A 15,124-nucleotide genomic window follows, 5' to 3' on the forward strand; every position below is an offset into this window, starting at 1 on the left:
ATTGTGAAGTACACGGAAACAACAAATTATGGGACTTTCTAATCCTCCTCATGAAAACTATTAATAACGCTGAGCAAAATATAAAAAGATTACTTTTTTTTTTTAAATGCCTCAACACATTGGCAAGAATGTAAGGAATATTTAGGTCCCAAAGTCTAAGTGACGGTGAGAAGTCAGAAAGCCTTGATGGGCATTGTAGAATCTAGACAAAGTGGGCTGGAGTTTTCACAGGCCCATGAAATGAGAGGAATTTACATATATCTGGAACCCTGTAGGGCTACACCCTCCGATGAAGCCGAATTTGAAGTATATCAGCACACCTCTGGGAATCCTAAAAGCAAAATTGCTAGCTCACACGAGTTTGCTATGAGATTCACCCACCCCACACAAATCTGCAGCCATACAGGGCTACCCACTCATCATGTTGCCATCCAGTCGATTTCAACTCATAGCTACGCTGTAGGACAGAGTAGAACTGCCCCACAGGGTTTCCAAGGCTGTAAATCTGTACAGGAGCAGGCTGCCACATCTTTCTTCCGTGGAGAGGGACATTTCGGTTAACAGCCGAACACTTAACCAGGGAGGACTCCTGTATACACTTAAAATAAAGATGAATGTAAGAGATCTCAGAGGGAAGAACTCCCAGCTGACCTATATTTATGAGAAATGTTAAATGTTTGCTGGTTTAAGCCCCTGACATTTGGGGTGACTTGTTACACAGCAAAACCTAACTCTTACCATGGTTTCGGTGTTGTTATTAGATACCATGCAGTCAATTCCGACTCATAGCAATCCCATGTGACTGAGTAAAACTGCCCCATACGGTTTCCTAGGCTGGAATCTTTATGGAAGCAGGTTATCAGGCCTTTCTTCTGCAGAGCTGCTGGGTGGGTTCAAACTGTTACCCAATTGGGGTCCGTGCCCTGAAGCAGTCGAACCAATGAAACGTATTCCAAGTCAGAAAGAGAGAGAAAGTTTACTAGGAGGTGACACCAACGAGAGCCCCCAACAGCAACACAGACTGTCCTTTATGGAGTCCCCCAAAAGCGATTTTTACATCAGAGCTTATATATTATTTTGGCAAGGATTACCTAATGTTTTCAAGCATGTAGCCCACAGATGGTTGCATACGTCACAAAACAACTACAAGAAACTCTTTATTGAACTAAAAATGTAAATGTCGGACATCTGGACTCTAATCTGTATGTTTGTAACAGACTGAAAAAAAACTCACATAAGACTCTCTCGGCTAATGGAACTGGCCTGCCAGGTCCACTCTGACCAAGATAAGGAGCAAGAAAGAAAGTTGCAGACCAAAAGCACCAGGCAGCCTTCCTAGCTGCTGTCCTTGTCCTGCAGGCTGAAGGCCATTTCTCAAGAGAACAAAGAAGAGGAGAGAGATGAAGGCCACAGGAGCCGAGAGGGCTCCACACCCCTTTGGAAAGAGACTAGTGCAGCTGGTGCAGTAAAAAATGCTCACAGATTACTTAGAGTATCATTATGGCGTTAGTTATGTCAAGCTCTCAATCACCCATTTGGAAAAGGGGAAAACATGTTGCAAGGTATTAGGGTCACAAAACCACCAACCTTTCAGTTAGCGGCTGAGTGCTTAACCACTATACCACCATGGCTCCCTACCATGGTGTAAAGAAGGGAATTAGACCATGGTAATTGTAACCAAGATTCTTTTGCTACTCAGTAACTCTATCTGGTTCTCCTCCCAGTCACATAGTGAGATTCTATGCCCTTCCTGTCTCAGAGTTCTCTAGGGAAACAGGCCTAGTAAATAGAAGATGAAAGGTAGATAGAGAAAGACAAATAGATAGACATACGTAGATAAATACAGAGAGAAATTTTTAAAAAATCAAAACCAAACCCCTTGACATCAAGTTGATTCTGGCTCATAGCGACCGTATAGGACACAGTAGAACTGCCCCATAGGGTTTCCAAGACTAAAACTTTATGGAAGCAGACTGCCACATCTTTCTCCCAAGGAGCGGCTGGTAGTGGGTTAGAACCACCCACCTTTCAGTTAACAGCAGAGCGCTTTAACCAGTGTGCCACCAGGGCTCCTGTGGGCGGTTCTAATGAACAGACATTTATTTTCTCACTGTTCAGGAGGCTAGAAGTCCGAATACAGGGTGCCGGATCTAGGGGAAGGCTTTCTCTCTCTGTTGGCCCTGGGGGAAGGTCCTTGTGTCTTTCAGCTTCTGTCCCTCAGTTCCTTGGCTATCCCCATGTGGCATCTGTCTTCCCTAGTCTCTGCCTGCTTGCTTCTGTGTCTAATCTGCTCCATTCAGATGTCAAAGGGATTGGTCTAAAACACACCCTACGCTGATAAGGTCTTATTAACCTAACAAAGAAAGTCCCAGTCCGAATGCAATTACATCACACCAAAAAACCAAAACCCTATAGAACAGAGTTCCTAAGGAGTGCCTGGTGGATTCAAACTGCCAACCTTTTGGTTAGTAGCCGTAGCTCTTAACCACTAGGCCACCAGAGTTTCCACATGTATTCCCATAAAAAAAACCCACTGCCGTCAAGTCAATTTCGACTCATAGCAACCCTACAGGACAGAGTAGAACTACCCAGCAGCTGGTGGAGTCAAACTGCTGACTTTTTGGTTAGCAGGCTAACTAATGCTTAAAACCACTGGGCCACCAGTGTTCCTCATCACATGTATAAACCAAACCAAACCCAGTGCCATCGAGTCAATTCTGACTCATAGCGACCCTATAGGACAGAGTAGAACTGCCCCATAGAGTTTCCAAGGAGTGCCTGGTGGATTCAAACTGCCGACCCTTTGGTTAGCAGCCATAGCACTTAACCACTACGCCACCAGGGTTTCCGTCACATGTATAGAGGTCAGGATTTACACACATGTTGGGGGTGGCGGGCACAATTCAATCCCTAACAGTGCGAGAGAGCATTTGGGGCTATTTTAAGCCCACTGAGGTCTGTGGCTGTTTGTTACTGCAACATAGCCTAGCTCAAGCTGTCTCAGAAAAGCTTAAAAATACCAGTTCCCTCTGAACAGGTAACCTTAAACCATGCTTTACACAAGTTTGTGACTCAAAATCGCATTCCTTTGGAGTCTGAAAAACTCCAAGCCAATAATTCAGCTTAAAACACTTTGGGACCAGTCGCATCTTCAGTCTTTGGGCAGAAGCAAAATTACATAACCTAGCAAGAAGGGCTCTCCTTATCCCCAAACCCCAAATATTTCCAACAGATGAAGTCCCCAAAATATCAGCTTGTAGCCAAAAAGTAGCAGCAAAATTACATCTGCAAAGAATGCCGCCATCGGAGTTTTCAGGCATAGAGTATGTATGTTTTAGATATGGCTCAAATGCTCAAGCACTCAACTACTAGCCAGAAGGTCGGCGGTTTGAACCTACCCAGAGATGCCTTTTAAGAAAGCCCTGGCAATCTGCTTTCAAAAGGTCACAGCTGTAAAAATCCTATGGAGCAGTTTTACTCTGCACACATTCGGTCACCTGAGTCGGGGTCACCATGAGGCAAGGTCAACTTGATGGCAACTAATAACAACAGCATATGTTTAAAGAAATAAACCAAAAACCAGTTGCCATTGAACTACATTCCAACTCAGGGTAACCCCACGTGTTCCAGAGTAGAACTGCCCCATAGGATTTTCTTGGCTGTAATCTTTACAAAAGCAGGTCTCCAGGCCTTTCTTCCTCAGTGCCTCTGTGTGGGTTAAAACCACCAACGTTTCGGTTGGTAGACTGGTACAAACTATGTATGTCATCCAAGGGGCCTTTCAAGAAATAAAAGAAGGGATAAACCTACACAAATAAGATACCGTAAGAAATGACTACAGAAACTAGAAAAACAACCCAAAAAAAGTCTGAAAAATGAAATATGTAATACCTGCAAATGGTTAAAATGCTTAGCTCTTAACCAAAAGGATGGAGGTACAAGTCCTCCCAGACACACCTCAAGAAGAAAGACCTGGCAATCTACTTCTAAAACATCAGCCATTGATAACTCCATGGACTACAGTCCTAATATGACACCCATGGGGGTCACCATAAGTGAGGGTCGGCTTGACAGTGGCTGGTTTTTAGGAGTCCCTGGATGGTGCAAGCTATGAGTCAGAATCGACTCGACGGCAATGGGTTTTTTGGTTGGTGCAAGGAGCCCTGGTGGGACAGTGGTTAAGAGCTTGGCTGCTAACCAAAAAAAAGGTCAGCAGTTTGAATCCACCAGCCACTCCAGGGAAACCCTATGGGGCAGTTCTACTCTGTCCTATAGGGTCACTATGAGTTGGTTGGAAACAAGTCAACAGCAATGGGTTTGGTTTTGCTTTTGAGTAGTGCAAACAGTTAACATTCTGGGCTGCTAACTGAAAGGTTGGGGGTTTGGGTCCACCAAGAGGAGCCTCAGAAGAAAGGCCTGGAGATCTACTTCTGAAAAATCCGCCACTGAAAGCCCTATGGAGCCTAGTTCTACTCTGCTGGCTCCCGGTGGGGAGACAAAGTAGCTATTCCTAAGAGTGGCTCTTCACTAACAACCTTTTCAGCCAACAAACAGGCGAGGCTCTTCAGCAGATCCTCTCTTCACTAGCAATGTCAGATGGTGCAAATCAGCAGCTGCGTGGGTTCCTCTCCCCCGGCACTTAAATAAATCAATGGCAGAGGGGCTGTTGATGCCATTGTTCCTGAACAGCCCTCTGGGCTGAGAGACTCACAAATTAAACAGAGCTGGTAACACTGCCTTCCAAGTCTCGATGAGCTAATGCTTCATTCTAACCGGCAGCAAAACTCCCACTGCCAACCACGGGCCCCAGGTGGATACCAGGAGAGGCTTCAGAATCAGCCACTTGTGTGTCCAAAATGACAAGTCAGAGATCAAAACAGCAGACCCCTTGGAATTCAGGAGAGCACTCCTGGTCAGCATGCAGGCTGTGGGGATTCCTTGACAATTCACGGTGAAACCCTGGTAGGGATGAATTTACATGGCCGACCAGCTTTTATAATACAGGTTTCTAAACAAGCAAGGAGCCCTGGTAGCGCAGTGGTTAAGAGTTCGGCTGCTAACCAAAAGGTCGGCAGTTCGAGTCCACCAACTGCTCCTTGGAAACACTGTGGGGCAATTTTACTCTGTCCTATAGGGTCCCTATGAGTCAGTATCAACTGGGCAATGGGTTTGGTTTCGTAAACAGGCATGGGTGCTGCGCCTCTCGAGGCATGCTTGCACCCCAATCCCCCACCCCATCATTCACAGCAGTCCCATTACCCTTTTAGCCTCATTTAAACAACAGAGTTTTACACGTCCTCTCTGTCCTGAAAACTGCTTGAAATCGTCTTTGTCATCCTGATGATCCGACTTATGTTCTCTCAGGAAAAAAAAAAAAAAAAAGTGGGGCGGGGGCTAGAGGAAATTTTAAAAGAAGGGAAGTCACTTTACATAGATTTATCCAACAATGAAAATTCCCAGGCGAACTGAAGCACACGGTATTCTCTTTCTGCAGGTAACTCTGACAGAGAGAGAAGGAGCAGTACAAGGAAGCCCAGGCCGTTTAGAACCCAGCTCACAGACAGTGGGGCCCTGGTGGCTCAGTGGTTAAGAGTTTAGCTGCTAACCAAAAGGTGGGCAGTTGGAATCCATCAGCCGCTCCTTGAAACCCTATGAGGCCATTCTACTCTGTCTTACATGGTCACTATGAGTCAGAATCCACTCCATGGCAATGGGTTTTTAAAACAGGCAAAAAGGATACTCTGCGATCCCACTGTCCCCAGAGCTTACAGCACAATGTCATCTCTCTTAGTCTCTTGGTGCTGCTGTAACAGAAATACCAGACATGGGTGGTTTTAAGTAACATATTTATTTTCTCAGTTAGGAGACTAGAAGTCCGAATTCAGGGCACCAGCTCCAGAGGAAGGCTTTCTCTCTCTATCGGCTCTGGGGGAAGGTCCTTGTCTCTTTTGACCTTCTGCTCCTCAGCCGCCATTATGTGGCATCCATCTTCCCCCATCTCTGCTTGCCTGTTGGATCTGCTCTTTTGTATTTCAAAAGAGATTGACCTAAGACACGCCCTACACTAATACTACCTCATTAACATAACAAAGAAAACCCATTCCCAAATGAGATTATAACCAGAGGCATAGAGGTTATGATTTACAATACATATTTTGGAACACACAATTCAATCCATAAGAGCCACTCTTAGCAATAGCTCCTTTCTCCCCCCACATAGTCTTGTCAATTGCCTCATATGCATGTGAAACCTAGACAGAGAATAAGGAAGACCAGAGAAGAACTGACACATTCAAATTGTGGTGTTGGTGAAGAATATTGAACATACCATGGACACCAGAAGGATGAACAAATTAATCTCAGAAGAAATACAACCAGAGTGCTCCTTGGAAGCAAGGATGGTGAGACTTCGTCTTGCTTATTTTGGACAAGTCACTGGGAAAGACCAATGGCTAGAAAAGGACATCATGCTTGGTAGGGTAGAGGGTCATCAGAAAGAAGGAAGACCGTCTATGAGACGGATCGACATGGCAGCTACAGCAATGGATTCAAACACACCAATAATCATGAAGATGACGCAGGACCAGACAACGTTTCATTCTGAGATGGAGAGCTATGTGAAGAAGGAGTTTACTTGGAAGTGCTCCCCAGAGAAACCCCTGTAGGGAAGTAGGGAAAACAAGGTTGAGCAGAAGGCAAAGCAGACCCACAATGGGGTTGCAACTGGGTCTTAGCCCATGCTACAGAGGAAGCTCAGGGGCTGGGACGGTCCTTCAGAATTGTCCCACACTGACACAAGGAGACCCAACCTGTGTATCCCTACATCAGCCAGTCCTCATCAGCAGAGGCAAATACTTGGGTGAGGCACTGCCCTGTGATCCAGCTCAATGCCCGGTGGCCCTAGACACGTGGTCACTTGATGTCCCTCGGCCATTCAATCCATCTCTTAGGAGGAGCAATAAGATTTTTTTCAAACGGTATCTGCTGCAGACGACAAGACGTTTATCAAAAATCCTTCCGTTGTCGCTCTTAGTTGCCGCCGAATGGGTCATCGACTCACGGCAACCTCACGTACGACAGAACAAAACGTTGCCTGGTCCTGCATCATTCTCACAACCAGCCACCAGCCTTAATGACTACTAACGATGAAAGTTTGTTCTGGTTAGTTGCTACAGTGTCAGCACGACTCACGGAGACCCCACGCACAACAGAACGAAACGTTGCCCTGTCCTGACGCCATCTCCACGATCATTGGTAAGCTCGAGTGCCTGGTTGCAGCCACTGTGAATTTTGAGCGCCTTCCAACCTCAGGGCCTCATCTTCCAACAATCCGTGGGACAATCGACTGACAAACAGCTGGTGGTAGAATGCTTTAGGTTATCTGTTTCTGTTTTTTTTTTTTTTTTCTCCAAAACCGTTGAGACTAATAATTTGTGTTAAGGGCTACTTCTTGTTAACTGTGGCTCAAGCAAGAACATAGAAAGTCATTCGCTTCTGTAACTGGAAGAAAATGCTTTACACTGAAACAGGGTTGAAGGGCTTGTGATGAAAGCTACAATTCAGAGCTAACAGCCCCAGCTGCCCGGCTTCCTCATACCTGGGGTGAGGCCCCCAGAGCCCCAGGTGAATCTGCTGATAACTCTCCTGGGGAAAAGCCTTGCACAGTCTGTGCCTTCATGCCTTTACAGGCTGCTCACGCACTTGTTCCTCGTTGCTTTGCTGTGCTTTGCCAGCCGGCCTCCTGCCTGGGCTCCCTTTCCTCCTCTGTACCCTTGGGGAACCACTGCCTGGTGTGCGTGTTTGTGCTTTCGTCTGAGCTAAGAAAGCCACACTCACACACGTATGCCACACACACATACAGACACACCACACACATTACACACACTCGCATACAACAGACACTCATGCAACTGAGTTAAATATCTACCCAATATCATATGTAGCTGATATAACAAATAAAAAAAAAACATTATATGATAGATCTTGGATCCCTGTGTCAAGACACTACACTCTTAGAAAAAAGGGTCACTCGATCATGATCTTACTTCTCTGTCTTGTCTTTAACCAATCATAGTCTGTAAGTAATTTACTCACAATGAGTCAGCATCTAGCACAATAGTATAAAAAACACTTATAAATTGTAATTCATTGGATTTTGGTCTGTTAATAGCCTGAGTGTTTGCAGCCAGTTTCCTATTCTGTTTTGTGATATGTCACAACGAAAATGTCTTTGTCACAGAACGCTTTGGTGAAAGTCCTTTCTCTACAACACTCTCACTGCTGGGAACACCGATTTCACTTGTGAGACTTGCTTTCATTCTGTGAGTTCGGTGCTTCACCGATTCATACATTGTGTGTTGTGCTTCACTAAAACCTCCAAAATAATTTACTTTACAGATGACTTATTTAGCAGTTCAGACTTTTTGACAATGCAAATAGCAACTTTCTCTGCTCCCCAAAGGTATCTTTGATGACTAAAATAGGCTTTTCAGCTCGTAGATGAACTTAAGAAAACTCAGGCGTCTCTCTGAAGAAACAAGGACAGCCTATGGAGCATAGTTCTACTCTGACACACAGGGAGTCACCATGAAACACAGCTGACTCAATGGCAACTATTTTTTTGTTTGTTTATTCCTATAAGTGTGATACTCTTGCGGAAACATTGGTGGTCTAGTGGTTAAGATCTATGGCTGCTACCCAAAAGGTCTGAAGTTTGAATCAGGTGCTCCTTGGAAACGCTATGGGGCAGTTCTACTCTGTCCTAAGTGTCGCTTTGAGTCGCAATCAACTCCAGGGACAGTTTGGTTTTTTGGTGACCAGGACTCAAACACAATAGGGAGCCACTGAACCCCTCGGTCCGGAGCTGGAGCGCTCTGGGTTCCCGCACGGAATCCTTCTCCTGAGCACCGAGCGTCCCGGAAACCGGAAGCGGAAGTGTGCACCCGTGGTCTGTGTCTGTCCTGCTCCGGTGTGAGGTCGGTGTGGCCGCAGCTGCTTCGTGGAGGCCGCGGAGGTGGGACCTGTGTGTGTCGGTGCGTGGACAGGTGAGGTGGTGGGAGCCGCGCACACCTGTGGTGCTCAGGGAGCGGGGAGACATGCAGGGTGTGGGGCCTCCCGGGCGCCGAGGTCGCTCCCTGCGGCAGCAGACAATCCAGTGTCATCCATTTCTTGATGGAAAGTCAGAGAATGACTGAAGCCGAGGAAGCAAAGTAGGGGTGCAGGTGGGGAGTAGGAGGCCGCTTGGAGGGGCAACAGCAGCAGGGCGTTTAGAGCCGTGCTGACGACTCTGGGCTCCTTGAAGGCCAGGGCACAGCTACTGACAGACATTGAGCACTTCCTTGTTGCAAACAGATCTTGGAAATCACAGCCACTGAAGGATGTCAGACACGATCTTGTTATGAAAAAGTCAGGGAAGACTGAGGAGGCCCAGATGTGGAGATGGGTTGTGGGTCAGGAAGGTAGTTCAGGGATGTAGTTTAAATGTCCGTGGTTCACAGGGCTTCTGTCTTACTCATTTAGTGCTGCTATAACAGAAATACCACAAGTGAATGGCTTTAACACAGAGACATTTATTCTTTCACAGCCTGGATGGTTCCCCAGGGCATCTGTCGATAGGGCGCCCCGCCCTTGGTTACAGGTTATGTATCAATAAATGCTGCTCATAGTGGAATGTCAATGTGGATAAGCTGGGGATCCTATGAAAATGTGGTATTCGATTGAGCAATTCTGGGTTGGGGCTTGAGATTCTACGTACTGAACAAGCTCCTAGTTTATGCTGGAAATAACAAATCTAGAAATAAGGATATGATTAAAGAGTGCTATTAGAGAAAATATTAAAAGAAGAGTAATGCTTAAAGGGGAGACCCTGATGGAAACATCATGCAGGAGAGAGAGCATACTGACTCTGAGACCAAGAAATGAAAGAATAGGAGTCAGCTTGGAGGAGGAGCGGGGTGCAAAGAAATGGGAACAGAGGCAGAAGACGGCTCCTTAGAGAAAACTTAATGACTTTCTGATTTATCGGTTATGAGTTTGAAAAACAATGTGTTCAGGAATCCTCCCAGATTTCTCAAAAGTTTAGGGGCTAGTGGTGTCATGGTTTGAAAACAAAAGGGGGGGAGGGACTCACAGGGAAGAAATGTTAATTACAAAAGCAAGTGGAAAATTCTGATACGTACTAACCAACAGATCAAACTCCTTGCAGCCAGTCCATTCGGATGCATAGTGACCCTATAGGACAGAGTAGAACTGTCCCATAGCTTCCCATGGAGCAGCTGATGGATTGGAACTGCCGACCTTTTGATTAGTATCCAAGCTCTTAAGCACTGTGCCGCAAGGGCTCCATATTACAGTGCTATAAATGAAACAGGAATTTGTCTAAAACGTACAAGGGTTTTAACTGCACTTACGTAAAAATGAAAGAAGCATTATGAGTTTATTGACAAAACTTGAAAAATATGTTCTTCCTGGCAATTCACCCATGTTAATATCAAATAACAGTGCATGTGTTGATCTGTAAAGCAGGGAGGTACAGAGGTGACCCCACAGCTTCAACATTGGACCCCTGACTCCCTGGAGGAAATCAGGTTCAAGTTTTGGAGCCTGGCCAGGCCTGGTTGCTCCTCATGCTCCGGGAGAGGTAAATTCCTCCATCTGTGATCTTGTTGCAGAAAGAAGAGGCCCATGGAGCTGCCTGAAGAATGCAGGTGTGTGCTCTGGGGGCTGGAGCCTGTTTGCCCTCAGTGCAGATACCCTCAGGGTGGAGCATTGCCCTGAGCCTGGGAGGGGGGCAAAGGCCTGTCAGTCCCTGCTTCCTCCACACTGTTTCCTTCTTCTATTTCAGGTCTCAGGTGTGCTGCAGGGAGAACTAGTCCAGTCCAGGCAGTGAGGACCTAGGGTGACCATCTTGCACATCCATAAATCACAAGGAGGTATTTCAACTGCTCCGACTGGTGTGTGGACCAAACATTATTCATCTGCCTCCAAACTGCCCAGTGCTTTGCTTCCACTCCTGTCCCCATTCCTGAAGGAACTTCTTGGGCTCAGAGATGACATTCCTTTAGACTTCCAGAAACTGGAGAAGGAAATGGTGAGTTCTACAGAGAACTGGGTTATCCTTAGCATAAGTGGATGAGGCTGGATCTGAATTGTTCAGGGAGCAGCTGTGTGCTGCGGGACTGTGGTTCCTCAGTGGAGAAAAAAGGTGGCAGAGCAGGCTGAGGGTCTGAGGTTTAGAAGGCACCCTGAGGCGCTGCTCCACTGTCACTGGGCCTTTCCCCTATATACATGAGGCTTTTCAGGATTTAGATGGCTGGGGTCACCTTGCTTATGTGACTCTCAGAGCTGGCACCCTGAGGCATTAATGTCCCCACCCTGGGCCTTGGTGCTCTGTGTTGAATGAACCCCGCCCTCCAGAGCCATCCTTGTTCCGTCTCTCTGACCAGTGTTTGTGACTCCCCCCAGGCAGTGGAGCATTTTCTGTGCAGTTCTAAAACTACAGCTCCTCCTCTCACACTCTGTTATAGGTCAGAAAAGGGGGGAGAGTTCATAGGGGAAGGCCCTGACTGTTTAGGGGGTCCCGCGTGGTGATGATACTCTCCTGAAAGAGAGCTTTAATTTATAGCTGTGTGATTTATACAAGTTTACTATTTAATAACAGGTGGGTCCTAAATGATTAAATGGTTTTATTATTATGAACATGAATTCCTAGTAAAAACACTTATTTGACTTATGTCATGTTTTAAAAGTACAGTATCGTTTGCTGAAATTGTTTTTCCAGTAGATAATACCTTCAAAGTTCGAAACTCAATGTGAACTTTAAAAGTATACTTTATGACGACTTGTTCCTACTCTTGCCCTCATCCAGCCCACCCCTCTTCCCCCAGCTTTCTTTAAATAACTAGCTTTATTACTTTCTGAAGCATCTTGCCAGTGTTTATGTAGAAGCAAGCAAATAGAAGTTTATTTCATCTAGTTTGCTACCTAAAAGATAGCATGGAATTTACACTTTCTTTTTAATGAACAAACCATCCTGGTGACCTTTTCATAACAGTACAGAAGCCAAACCCCCCCTGCCGTCGAGTCAATTCCAACTCATAGAGACCCTGTAGGACAGAGCAGAACCGCCCCATACGGTTTCCCTGGAGCGCCTGGTAGATTCAAACTGCTGACCTTTTGGTTAGCAGCCATAGCTCTTAACCACTACACCACCAGGGTTTCCTAACAGTAGAGAGCTCAAATCTAAATTCTTATAGAACCTGAGAACACAACTGATCCAAGGTTTCTTCTTGTTTTTAACTGTATTTAATGCATGGACGTTAGGATTGCAGCCATTTTGCTTTTCTAGCGCACCTTCTAGTAAACAGAATTTCTAAGATAAACAGATAAGGTGTAAAAGCTCTTCTGAACTAAGGTAAGTAAAATGAAAATAAAGGAGTCTTCACATGACTTTTTATAATATGTGAAAATTTCATTTCTTTTGTCTTTTAAATAATGCTTTAAACTTTCTATTATCAGCTATATAAGCAAGGGGCGTATACACTTCTCCTGTATAATCTAAATAGTAATCTGAGTCACTGATGACAAATAGATCTTGGTCTATTTTTATGGCCTCCCTTTGTGTCCCACCCTGATCTCTTATCTCCTTCTGCCTGGAGATAACTACTATCTGTTATTTGTTTTTAAGACCTTCCCCCCTCCCCATTGTACTTTAGATGAAGGTTTACAGAACAAACTAGATTCTCATTAAATAGTACACATACTGTTTTATGACATTTGTTAACAAAAGCCCATGATACGTCAACACTCCCCGTCTCGACCTTGGGTTCCCTATTACCTACCTTCCTGTCCCGCCATCTAGTCCTTGCCCCAGGGCTGGTGTACTCCTTTAGTTTCGTTTTTTTTTTTTTTTATGGGCCTGTCTAATCTTTGGAGTGACTTCATTACTGAGCTAAAAGGGTGTTCGGGGGCCATACTCTCGGGGTTCCTCCAGTCTTTGTCAGACCAGTAAATCTGGTCTTTTTTTGTGAGTTTGAATTTTGTTCTATGTTTTTCTCCAACTTTGACCAGGGACCCTCTATTGTGATCCCTGTCAAGAGCAGTCAGTGGTGGTAGCCGAGCACCATCTAGTTGTACTGGGCTCAGTCTGGTGGAGGCCATGGTAGATGTGGTCCATTAGTCCTTTGGACTAATCTTTCCCTTGTATTTTTAGTTTTCTTCATTCTCCCTTGCTCCTGAAGGGATGAGACCAGTGGAATATTTTAGATGGCTGCTTACAGGCTTTGAAGACCCCAGGTGCTACTCACCAAAGTAGAATGTAGAACATTTTCTTTATAAACTCTGTTACACCAGTTGAGCTAGATGTTTCCTGAGACGACGGTCCCCACGGCCCTCAGCCCAGCAATTCTGTCCCTCAGGGAGTTTGGATGTGTCTGTGGAGCTTCCATGACCTTGCCTTGTACAAGTTGTGCTGGCTTCCCCAGTACCGTGTACTGTCTTACCCTTCACCAAAGTTACCACTTATCTCTTGTCTGTTTAGTGTTTTTCCATCCCTACCCCACCCCTCTCTTGTAACCATCAAAGGTTGTTTCTTTTTGTGTGTAAATCTTTTCATAGAAGTTTTTATAGTAGTGGTCTCATACAATATTTGTCCTTTTGTGATTGACTTATTTCACTCAGCATAATGCCCGCCAGATTCATCCATGTTATCCATGTTCACAGATTCATCATTGTTCTTTATCATTGCATAGTAGTCCATTGTGCCTATGTACCACAGTTTGTTTATCCATTCATCTTTTGATGGGTATATAGGTTCTTTCCATCTTTTTGCTATTGTGAACACTGCTGCAGTGAACATGGATGTGCATGTGTCTATTTGTGTGACGACTCACTCCTCTAGGATATATTCCTAGGAGTGGAATTGCTGGATCAAATGGTATTTCTATTTCTAGCTTTCTAGGGAAGCGCCATATTGTTTTCCAAAATGGTTGTACCGTTTTGCATTCCCAGTCACAGTGCATAAGAGTTCCAATCTCCCCACAGCCTCTCCACCATTTGTTATTCTCTGTTTGTTTGATTCATGCCAGTAATGCAAGGGTGAGATGGTATCACCCTGTAGTTTTGATTTGCATTTCTTTTTTTAATGGCTAGGTTCGCTATGAGTTGGAATCGACTCAACAGCAACGGGTATGGTACAGTAATGGCTAGTCATCCCGAGCATTTCCTCATGTGTCTGCTGGCCGCTTGAATGTCTTCTTTTGTGTCTGTTCATTTCCTTTGCCCATTTTTTAATTGGATTATTTGTCTTTTTGTTGTAAAGGTATTAGATTTTCTTGTAGATTTTAAAGATTAGCACTTTGTCTGATTTGTAATAGCCAAAAATTTTTTCCAAGTTTGTAGGTTCTCTTTTTACTCTTTTGGTGAAGTCTTTTTATAAGTGCTTAATTTTTTAGACGATCCCAGTTACCTAGCTTATCTTCTGGCGTTTGTGTGTTGTTGGTTGTGGTTTGTATCCTGTTAATGCCGTGTATTAGGGCCTGTAGCGTTGATCCTATTTTTTCTTCTATGAACTTGATAGCTTTTGGTTCCAGGTCCTCTTCTGAATCCACCACGTACATATATGTGATGTAATGTTACATTGTTGATTGCTGAGTTACCAGCCTTTAGAGCAGGGACATCCTTAAGTTTTCAGTTATACATCCCAGTCACAGAGATGACTGTCTTACATAGTTGATCTGATTTTACTTTTACTCATTTTTGTTTTCTAATGAATAGATTTTCTTTTTTAGAGCAGTTTTAGGTTTACGGAAGAATGGTTAAGTAGAGTTCCCACAGACTCCTACTTCCTCCTGTCCCCTCACTTCAGTTTTCCCTGTTACAGCATCTTGTGTTAGTGCGCTGAATTTGTTAAAATTGATCAATATTGATAACATTATCATCAACAGGAAGCCACAGTTTACATTAGGGTACACTTTGTGTTATGCACTTATGTCAGGTATCTATGTCTGGGTCAGGTTAGAGGCTGACAGATCCCAACATAGGCAGGTAAACTGCTAGCTCAAATCCAGAGAACCGGAGGTCATGTGAACGGGAACCAGCTGCAGGATCCAGAACTAGCAAAAGCCCG

At 44.9% G+C, this 15,124-nt stretch overlaps 1 protein-coding gene and 1 pseudogene across 2 annotated transcripts in view; one reads left to right on the forward strand and one right to left on the reverse strand.

The window, feature by feature from the left end:
- LOC126069376 (cAMP-dependent protein kinase catalytic subunit PRKX-like) overlaps positions 1-15,124 on the reverse strand; it is a 117,031-nt gene that overhangs the window by 85,556 nt on the left and 16,351 nt on the right. The window lies entirely within an intron of this gene.
- LOC126069377 (zinc finger protein 11-like) overlaps positions 8,922-15,124 on the forward strand; it is a 37,596-nt pseudogene continuing 31,393 nt past the window's right edge.

Source organism: Elephas maximus, chromosome X (assembly GCF_024166365.1).
Source record: "Elephas maximus indicus isolate mEleMax1 chromosome X, mEleMax1 primary haplotype, whole genome shotgun sequence".
In the NCBI taxonomy this organism is placed as follows: Eukaryota; Metazoa; Chordata; class Mammalia; order Proboscidea; family Elephantidae; genus Elephas; species Elephas maximus.